We start from the raw sequence: 10,689 nt of genomic DNA on the forward strand, positions 1-10,689 counted from the left end.
CCAATGGGTCACAAGGATCTTCTACCCCAACCTTACTTTCTTCAGTACATCTAAGACTCCAAATCAGCAGACACTCATTAGCAACACACAAGCTGAACAGGCCAAGTAAAGAAATAAGCCACCAGAAGACATTGAGCACTGCAATCCTCCTGTCTCACCCGGAGTGATGCAACAAAATACCAACAGTAGCCTTCCTTCTCCCTGCCTTCGTTTTCTGTAGATTCCACAGACTATCCTCTCCCAACCTTTCTCCCCTTATTAGCCACGGTCCTGCAGCCTCCAGCTCCAGCAGGCACCCTCTTACCTGTCTGCTACATCTGCCAGAAAACCAAGCAGACTACCTTTTCTCTGCCTCTATTACCCCAGATCAAATGTCCCAGTCTAATTACCAGTTTTTCAGCAGAACACCGGTTACAGGATTTCAGCCTTCCTTGTTGCCTGATCTCATCTCTTGTAGTTCTCAAAGATCTCCTTATAACCTTCCTCCTCCAACATGTTGCTGTATCCAAGTTCCCAACTCCAGCAGATATTCCCTGCTAACACACAGACTACTCCTGACACAGAAGTAGGTAAGCTGCCTGTGTATTTCTTTCCCTGTTTTTTCCATTCCTAGATATTATTCCTTAGTCACATCACCAGTACTATAATAGACATTCAGAGGTATGATAGCTTGTTATGCTTGGCCCATGGAGTGGCATTGTTAGGTGATATGGCCTTGTTGAAGTAAGAGAGTCACTGTGGATGGATGCTTTAAGAATCTCCTCTTAGCTACCTGGAAGTCAGTATTCTGCAAGCAACCTTCAAATGAAGATGTAGAACTCTCAATTCCTTCTACACCATGCCTGCCTGGATGTTGCCATGTTCTCCCCTTAATGATAGTGGACTAAGCCTCTGAGCCTGTAGGCCAGCCCCACTTAAATATTTCCTTATTGCCTTGGCTGTGGTATCTATTCACAGAAATAAAACCCTAAAGAAGAGAAAAGGTGACCTCTCTATTCTGTCTCCTCTACTCCCAGGAGATAAAATAAATAGATCCTAGGGGAACAGTCTGTTCTCGTCCCTTCTGTGAATACTCTCAAAGCCCTACACATTCCTTAGTTTCAATTCCCAATATAGAGAAACACATTTTACCTGGAACCCACCCCCTACCCCTGGTAGCCATACTTATTAGGTCCAAAGAAAGTTTCATATCAGCCTTTTGCTACCCTACCTGAACTCCAGGAATGGGTCCCTCTACCAGCTGCCACCCAGAGACGATTGGATCTGAAGATGAAAAACACAGGTGCACACACATCGTTCAATTTCAACCTGCCTTATTGGCTCAATTACTGGGCACTAGTAATCTACCATTGTTAGCATGTACTTCCCAACACTCTTAGCTCATCATCTCTCTCATCTCCTCTTTTCCTAGCTTCAGTTGTTCAGCTATCTGTGCTAATGGAATAATGCACACCAAGTATTGACTGAGAGTGACTGTCCTTACTGAGCTGCAGCACCTGAGAAAGAGTTCTCTCTCCAGAAGTGTTCACCTACCTGGTTGGCCATGCTCCTGTTGCCTGCAGAGACTTGAGTCAGAGCTCTGTCACTTAAGCCCCCAGTGCAGATTCAGATGTTGCTGCTGCTACCACAACTGTGAAGAGACCAGGAACCCCTGCTACCAGCCCCTGTAGACTGCCCAAACCTCTTTATTATTCATCTAAGAGCTGTAGCACTCCTGGCATTCCCAGATGGACCAGAGACCAGCAGAACACATTTGTCTTCAGCTCCACTTTATCATTGAAGGAGGCAGACAGCAAAACCACATGTGTAGCACATATAAATAACACATTAATCTAGAGAGTACAGGTGTAACTATTGGGGCCAATAAGAACATGGTCAGCAAACCAATAAAAGTAAAGCAAAGGTATGGATGAGTAGTTAAATGAAAAAGAAGCCAAAGTAATAATGAAAATGTTTTGTTAGTTAACACAAAAATATGAGTCATTCACTAAGAGTGTATGTATAGAACTGTGTACCATCATAGGTAGTTAAAACACATGCAAAAAGGGGTATGCATATTGATATAGGTTTTGCAATCATAAATGTTTAACAAAGTTGGGATGTGTTATAGGTTGCATTGTGTCAACATGCCATAAACAGGAGATACTAGGAAAGAAAGAACTTCAACTGAGGAACTTGCATGTTGGTCTATCAGCAACTCATGACTGATGATGGATGTTAGAGGGTCCAGCTCCTCTGTGTGACATGCTACCACTATATAAGTGGTCCTGATTTATGTGAGACCACTGGCTCAGTGTAAGACAATGACCAAAATTGTAAGCAGCATCTCTCTTCAGTGATTGCTTGAAACCTTACCTCCATGTTCCTGTTTTGATTTCCTGTCCTTGTTTCTTTTGATAAGAGACTGCATCCTGTAAGTAGAAATAAATTCTTACTTCCAAAAGTTTTATTTCCAGTTATTGTGCTTTTCACAATATAGAGGAAATTCGAGCACCGAAAAAGAGAAATATATTCTCCCTACCACTCCTACCCTGTCAGCTGCATGTTTCCATTCAGTCTCATAGCCTTTTTTCATAGTCTCCTTTTTTCCTCTCCTACCCAGGTACCTCCATCCCTCTGCCTTCCATAATTATTTTGTTCCCCCTCTAAGTGGCATTGAAGCACTTGGGCCTTCCTTCTTATTTAACTTCTTAGGGTCTGTGGAGTATATCATGGGGATTCTTTATTTTTTTGCCTAATAACTATTTATCAATATTTATCAGTGCGTATCAGGTATATCCTTTTGGGTCTGGGTTACATCACTCAGGATGGTAATTTTTAGTTCCATCCATTTGCTTGCAAAATTCATGGTGCCATTGTTTTTAATGGCTGAGTAATATTCCATTGTGTAAATGAATGACATTTTCTTAATTTCTCACTCTTCAGTTCAGGGATATCTGGGTTATTCCAGTTTCTGACTATTATGAATAAGGCTGCTCTGAGCATAGTGGAACATGTGACCTTGAAGTGTGGTGGAGCATATTTTGGGTATATTCCCAGAAGTAGTATTGCTAGGTCTTCAGGTAGAACTATTTCTAATTTTCTGAGGAACCACCAGATTGATTTCCAGAGTGGTTGTACCAGTTTGCAATTTCATCAGCATAGAAGAAAGCATTCCTGTTTCTCCATATCCTTGCCAGCATGTGCTGTCACCTAAATTTTTGATCTTGGCTATTCTGATTGGTATAAAGTGGAATCTAAGGGTCATTTAGATTTCTATTTCCCTGATGACTAAGGATGTTGAACCTTTCTTCAAGTGTTTCTTGGCCATTCCTCTGTTAAGAATTTTCTGTTTAGCTATGTACTCTAGTTTTTAGTTAGGTTATTTGATTTTTTGCAGGTTGACTTATTGAGTTCTTTATATATTTTAGATATTAGCCCTTTAACAGATGTAGGGGTTGTGGTGGGATGTGGGAAGAACCTCTAGAAAGTCTCAGAGACTTAATATGGGGGAGGCTCCCAGGATTCAATGTGAGTGACTTAGCCAAAATCCCCTCCAGTGGGGAGATGGACCCTGAAGGGACCTCCTCTAGTAGTTAGACAAGGCTAGAGACACCAACACCACACCTTCAAAATTTTTGACCCCAAACTGTTCATGTCTATAATAAATGCAGGGATGAAAATCAGATGCCAGAGAAATAAAAACAGTATAGTCCTTCTCTAAGAGTCCCAGCCTGTACAAACATCTCCTCTGAAAACAATGTTTAATCTTAAAAAAATTACTTTCATGTCATTTTTATTTTATATTTCAAATTTAAAATGCTGTATATATTAGATTTTAGACATGTATCAAAGCTAGTATTAATATATGTTTCATATTTCTATCTATATGTTTTATTTGGTTATATATATGAAGTTTAAAAAATAAAACATCCCTGAATTCTATACATATATAAAATGACTTAACTCCACTCCCACCCCACCCCCCAAAAAAGTAAAAGAAAACAGAACAGAGACTAAAGGAATGGCTGACCAGCAACCACCTCACCTTGAGATCCATCTGTGGGCTGACATCCAATCTCTAACACTATTACTGATGATTCTGCTTTCAGATAGGAGTCTAGCTTGGCTGTCCTCTGAGAGGCTCTACCAACAACAGACTAAGACATATGGAGATGCTTACAGCCCATCATTAGACTGAGGTCGAGTACATCTATGGAAGAGTTAGGGGAAGGGTTGAAGGAACTGAAGGGGATGGCAGCAACCCCATAGGACGACCAATAATGTCAAGTAACCTAGACTCCGGGGAGCTCCTCGAGAATAAGCCACCAACCAAAGAGCATACAATCTGTTCCAAGGCCCTCAGAACATATGAATCAAAGGACTGCATCAGTGAAAGAAAATGTGCCTAACCCCGTAGAGACTTGATGCCCTAGGGAAGGGAAATGTGGGGATGGAGGAACTCACAGAGGTGATGGGGGAAGAAATCTGGGAGGAGGAACCTAGATGGGGGCAACATTCTGGATGTAAATAAATAAAATAATTTAAATTTTTAAAACATTAATACTAGGTATATACTAATTTACCTATTTGATAAAAGCTTATGTAGCTGATGAAACCATAATTACATCTTCAGATTTTAAATAAAATGTCAAGATACTGGAGTAGCCTCAGCTGAGAGTCTGAAACTTCCTCATGAAATTGCATTAAGATGTATTGTTAGATAATACCCTTTGCAGAGTTGAAAAACCATGAATGTCATAAATTTCAAAACACATTGAAATATCTCCTGAACTCAACTATCAGGGTATGGGGAACTCTGGACACATCTTTTGACATTGATTTTCCTAATGAATCAATTTGCATCTATAAATAATTTAGCCAGGGTGATATAGTTCAAGATTTCATGATGTCATCATCTTGGGCTTGTCCTTTACCCCATTCAATTCAGTGATGCTTTCATGGCCATTATTCACAAAACCACAGGTAGATCTATATGTTACAAACATAAATGCCATTTCCTATATCTTCAATGGATTTCATAAAACTTATGATTAATGAAACAGGCTTATTTATAACATCAAAAAAACAAAATAAGAAAAAATTCCTCAAGAAACAGGAAAAAAAATAAAAGAAAAGAAAAGAAAAGAAAAGAAAAAAAAAGAGAAGAAAGGTGTCCTTGAGTCAGAATTCCAGATAGGTTACCTACCTTGGTAAGTAGGCAGGTGAACAGAGAGAAGACAGTTATTCAATTTATGCTTACTGAATTGTCATAAGTTTAAAATTCTTATAGTATCAAGATTTGGTGGATATCTAAAGGGAAAAAATAATATTCAAATATTTCTTGTCGGAGCGTGAATTAGAAATTTATTTTGGGAAGTAATATGCCATTACATAATAAAACAGAATATGCTCTAAAAAGAAAAATATTCTCAGTAAAATGACAGTTTTGCCAATCATTTTAGAAATATATTTATCATTATCTTGTAGCAGTAAATATTTTATGAGTTACATAAAGATGATAAATTTCTTTTTTTCCTTTTTTAAAAATTATTCCATTTGTTTACATCTCAAATGATATCCTACCTCCGGGTTACCCCCCCGCCCCCCCCCACACACACAACCCTCCCATCTCCCATCTCACATCTCACATCTCACATCTGCCCTCTCCCCCTTCTCCTTTGCCTCTATGAGGATGCTCCCCCACCCACTCACCCTCTCCCTTCCAACACCACCCCAGTATCCCTCTACTCTCCACAGGACCAAGGGCCTCTTCTCCCACTGATTTCAGACAGGCCATCCTCTGCTACATATACCTTCTGCTACACGGACTTTCCGTGTATACTCCCTGGTCTAGTCCCTGGGAGCTCTGGATGGTCTGGCCAGCCATTGTTCTTCCTGTGGGGTTAAAAACCCTCTTAGCTCTTCCAGCCCTTCTACCAACTTCTCCAGCTGCTGGGTCCCAGAGCTCAGTCTGATGGTTGGCTCCAAGCATCCACATCTGTATTAGTTAGTTGCTGGCAGAACCTCCCAATGAACAGCCACACCAGGTTCCTGTTAGCAAGTACATCTTGGCAACAGTAACAGTGTAGGCAGACAGGATGGATCCCGAGGTAGGGCAGTCCCTGGATGGCCCTTCCTTCAGTCTCTGCTCCATTATTTTCGTCCTGTCTTTCTTTTGAAAAGGAACATTTATGGTTTAAAAACTTTGAGCTAGGTAGGTGGCCCCATCCTTCAACTGGGGGAGTGTCTATCTACTGGAGGTGGTCTCTACAGGTTCTATCTCCCCTTCACTGAGCATTTTGGCCAAAGTCATCTCTGCTGGGTCCTGGAAACCTCTACCTTTCCTGGAATCTGGGATCCTCCAGTGGCTATCCCATTCCTCATTCCCCATTGCTACATATTTTTACTCAATTTCCTCACCCTCTGTACCTCTCTCCAGTCCCTTTCAGCACCTGATACTGCCCCCGGTATTTCCTCCACCTCCTCTCTCCCTCCCAGGTATCCCCTCCATCCACCTCCTGCAATCATCTTCTTCCCCCTTCAATGCAGACCTGAAGCATCCATACCCTGGTCTTCCTTCCTCCTAAGCTTCATATGATCTGTGGGTTGTATCATGGGCGTTGTAAGCTTTGGAGCTAATGTCCATTTATCAGTGAGTACATACCATGTGTGTTCTTTTGTATCTGGAATACCTCACTCAGGATAATATTTACTAGATCCATCCACTTGCCAGTGAAATTCAAGACGTCATTGTTTTTAACGGCTGAATAGTACTCCATTGTGCAAATGTACCACATTATCTGTATCCATTCTTCTTTTTAGGGACATTTGGGTTGTTTCCAGCTTCTGGCTATTTTAAATAAGGCTGCTATAAACAGATTAAATACTTCAATCCAACACTGCATTATATATATATATATATATTATATATATCATATTATATATTATATATATCATTATATCATATATATATATATATATATATATATATCTTACAGAGACATTTCACATATGCAGCAACACACATGAACAAGAAATTCATACCAAGATGACTTTCATAAGTAAAAGGCAAAAGTAGGTCACAAATTTATTGATAATAGAATTGACAAATAAAAATGATGTATTAGTTGTATGGAATTCATAGTATCATAAACATGATGTATTAATGCTGGAATTTGAATGATTAAATTTTATAATCTTGACTCTCTGAAATTAACAATTTCCAGAGAATTTTTTGTAATATGATCAAACCATAAAATACCATTGCTTAGAAACATATGTGTTTGTATGTGTATATATTCATATTATATATGCATATACATATCTAAAGTTTTATAAAAGAGTAAAAAGTTCCAAACCATGGAATTCAGATTTTAGGAAAAGCAGGGAAAGGATTCGAGGCACACCCAGTGGATTCTAACTTATTAATTTATTTAGGTTTTAAACTTTCCATCCTTAACCTAAGACATAATTATATTGATTAATCTCTTTTAATTTTGATTACATTCCAGATCTTTTAAAGGAGTATACTCACTATATCTATAGTACAAATAAATAAGATGGGTGACAGAAAATAATTAACTGGCAGAGTAACTTCAGATTTGGCCATGATGAATTCAAAATTGCCCTGTGTACCTCCATTTGGATTTCTGCCCAAGAAACTTGCCCACTGTGTTTTAGCATAATGGTCTCGGCTCTGATTCTCTCTTGTGCAGTACCCTGACTTTCAACTCTGTCTATTGACTACCTATAGACTACCTAAGAACTTGAGGATAGTTTTCTGAGCAATGACCAGCAGAACAATGTGTTTGAACAGTGATACACATGTCCTCACTTCTGGACTCCTTGTTTATTTCTGATTTGAATGTTTTGAACTGCCATTCTTCCTGGTTAAGGCTCCCAGGTAGGTGTTCTTTTTGTTTTGTTTTGTTTTGTTTGTTTGTTTGTTTGTTTTATCAAGCTGCAGTTTCAATAGCTTCGATGACATTTTACATTAGGCTAGAAGATGACATGGCTTGGGCCTGTTCTTCCTGAGGTTTTGGGAAACTGTGTTTTGCCTGGCAATAGACATTTATAACTTGTTAGTGGCTTAATGTCTTTCCTATTAGTAGTTTATTTACTATTCTGCAAACCACATGAAAAATGTTACTAGGCAGACCATTTATTTGTCGCTGTCAATTTTATTCTAACTTAATTCCCTCTATTTTGCTGATCGGTTTTATGGTAATGCCAAATATTTATACATTACTGTTTGGCAGTATCACTGAGTTCTCAAAAATATAGTCATCTTTCTAAATCTCTCAATAATTGTTTCAAAATAAGAAAATGAAAGTGGAAACTATACTTTTTTCTCCTAGACTTATAACAAAATTTTACATTCAGTTATGTGAAACAGAAATGTCTTCAAAGTGTAGAAAGTATAAGAATTATATATGTACTTAAGATATACATATACATAGACATTATATACACATATGTATAGAAGACATAAATATATATTTTAAATATAATAATAAAAATTATTAAAAATTCTTATTTATTTGTTAAATAAATACATATTTAATGGAGCCCCAGATCCACTTTTAGAACAGAGAACGCATTCATGCACTTTTTTCCAGTTTCTTTTCTTCTGCTTTTTGAGGGATGGAGGAATAAAAATCCCTTACAGATATTTATCACCTAGAATATGGTTTTCCTACTGAAGTATAAAACATTAATTACCTCTTTAGAAAAATCCTAGTAGGAAAGTCACATGGTTGTATAGTAGGTGCTCCCAATTCACCAAACTGAAATCACATCTGTGTTGGGACTTTTCTTTACCACAATAAAATCTTTCAAACTTTCAATCTTTAGAAACAATGTAATGAATTTCACAGAGCAAATTGGCCTCCAAAACTCTGTTGTGATTTTAGGGTGCTTGCTTAGGCTAAATCTGTATCAAAGAAACCCTGTCAATTAACTGAATATTTCAGAGCTACAAAGACTTCTAGAGTGTGTCTTTTTAAAAGAATATTAGCAAGAAAGAGCTTCAAATCGCTGGTCTTATCTTCATGCTTATTTTCAGGAAGGACTATCAAACCCTGCAAGGTCCCTTCAGATAGAAAGTGTCTATATTCTTTACTGCTATCATTCACCAATACATTTTCTCTTCATACAAATGGTGAAAGGAAGTGCAAATTAAGGTTAGGCTTGTTAGCTATAATTAGACACAACCATAACAGCAATAGTCATTTAGCCTCCAGTTTATACAGCCTAAAATAAAGGTCATCAAACTTTGAGTAATCAATCTCAAACAAATTTACATAATACATTACAAGATGAATCTAGACAATTTTCGTGCATTGCTAAACCCAGTTACTAAAGAAACAGGCTTACCTGTATTAGCTGTCTGTGAGTATTGTGAGAAATATTACTAGTAATATATTTTTCATTACTATAGGCTTCTTTTAACTAAGAACTACCTAAAACCGAAAACAGAATTTTCTGAAAACTATAAAACACTATGGAAAACTACAATCCTTCAATTTTTACTTTTTACCTTTTACTTTTTATTTTATTTTTTGTTTTCTGAAGTACTGGGGTCCTTTTACACTCAGCTACTTGAGTACTTTATACATTATTTCAACAACTGTTGTCCATGTTTCATCAAAATAGTCTCCAAATTCCTTTAGCATTTTAAACATATTTATTAACTCTGATATAGTTTGCTTATAATTATGGCATATTTTAAGGGACCTCCCTCGGAATTCAAAGTGCTTGGTGGTGGGTGGTGTGTGTTGGAAACCTGGTGTAATTTAGGGACTGAAAACAGCATTTAATCATGAAGTGTAGGCTTAGGGATATGGAATCAAGCAAATCTAGATATTGCTGCCCATGTGTAAATGGATTTTTATGAGCAATATGTGAACCTTTGATCTAAATTCCATTTTTCATTAAGCTTAATTCATTTCTATATTCTATAGAAATTGTCATTTTCGTTAATATCAATGATCATACTTAAGATCAAGTGTTTGTTCTTGAGTTTGGGGATCTTTGATTGTTTTATGAGAAGCACTTTTCTCCTGCTCTGCTAACAAGAGGTATTCCACATTCTGCAAACTGTAACCAGGTGAAGTACTTCTGAAAGCTTCTGCCAACACTTGGTCTGACTGAACTTCAAGTGTTTGTGTTTATTAGTGGAGTGGAGCAGCAAATGTAATTTTTAAGTAAAACATTTTTCTTACGTAAGCCCTGGCAAATAAAGATGTCCCATTCTTGGAACACTAGCACTTATGCAACCTCCTGGATAGTCTTTCTGGAAGCCTCTGCTCATGAGCAGACAGCTCTGAGACAGAACACATTCCATTTAAGGTTACAGTATATTACACTTGTCCTTCCATAGCGTTCACTAAAACCTTCATCTTTTGGTAATTGCCAAGTTAATTTTATCTAAGTACAAGCCTAAAGCTTTATTGAAAAAAGGTATGCATAGTCTTTAAAGTGTGATCCTAGATCTGCCCCCAGAGACCCGCCTGGACCCGGAACCTCCAGTGAGAGCCGCCATCCCCTCTCCAGCCAGGGGAGCCCACCTGGAGAGGCAAAGGCTCAAGGAGTCGCCTGGCAGCAGGGACCCGATCCTACTAACAGAGGTGGATTGGGAACCTTAGCCGCCTCTCCCTTGCACGTGGAGAATCTGCCCCCAGAGACCCGCCGGGACCCGGAGCCTCC

General features: G+C 38.3%; 1 long non-coding RNA gene across 1 annotated transcript; it reads right to left on the minus strand.

Moving 5' to 3' along the window:
• Positions 1-1,533: 1,533 nt before the first annotated feature.
• LOC116070466 lies at positions 1,534-5,293 on the minus strand. The gene is made up of 3 exons (XR_004110409.1): positions 5,189-5,293; positions 2,356-2,411; positions 1,534-1,630 (listed from the first exon to the last, which is right to left on the minus strand). It is a non-coding gene; the product is annotated as an uncharacterized LOC116070466 (long non-coding RNA).
• Positions 5,294-10,689: the final 5,396 nt, after the last annotated feature.

This window comes from Mastomys coucha, unplaced genomic scaffold, assembly GCF_008632895.1.
Source record: "Mastomys coucha isolate ucsf_1 unplaced genomic scaffold, UCSF_Mcou_1 pScaffold1, whole genome shotgun sequence".
Lineage (NCBI taxonomy): Eukaryota > Metazoa > Chordata > Mammalia > Rodentia > Muridae > Mastomys > Mastomys coucha.